The sequence below is a fragment of the Chelonia mydas genome, chromosome 2, assembly GCF_015237465.2.
Source record: "Chelonia mydas isolate rCheMyd1 chromosome 2, rCheMyd1.pri.v2, whole genome shotgun sequence".
NCBI lineage: Eukaryota > Metazoa > Chordata > Testudines > Cheloniidae > Chelonia > Chelonia mydas.
Window position 1 is genome coordinate 101,729,281 of NC_057850.1, and position 697 is coordinate 101,729,977.

Genomic DNA, 697 nt, shown 5'->3' on the forward strand with positions numbered 1-697 from the left:
AGATAAAAGAATACGGGCTACAACAGAAAGAATGCCACATGCTCTTGCAGCACCTGGACATGCCACCAACAGTCAGCAAAATTTTGGGTGCACTCTAAAAACATTTTGAACCTACAAGAAATGTTAATATGTGAACACTATCTCTTCCAATGTAAGCAAGCATCTACAGAAACCACTGACCAGTATATTGTCAAGCTGCACAAAATGGGGCAGATTCATGTGAGTACGGCATTTTGAAAGAGGATTCTTTAGTCATAGGAACCAAAGACAAAGTTCAGATAAGAATGCTCAGAAACCCCAAGTTAACACTGGCAGGAGCCATAGAAATGTACAAAGTGAGTGAACAAGCTCTCACTCAAATGAAGATGATAAACACACATGAGATTGAGAGTATACATTATATATACAAATACAGGAATCCACAGGAAATAAATAATAACGCCACATAAGTACTGGAAAAAGGCAAACACACCTCACAATGAAAGCTGTGGATACTGTGGTACAAGACAAATGTCCAGCTTACGGACTATATGCAGGAACTGAAAAGTAACATTGAAGTGGTGGCACAAGGAAGAAATAGAATGCCAAATAGATAGTGGAACATCTGTAAATATAATGGGATAAAAGGACTTCCTCAACATCATGCAAGATGGAGCAGCAAAACTGCAGCCAAACAATGCAAAATTAAAACTGTATG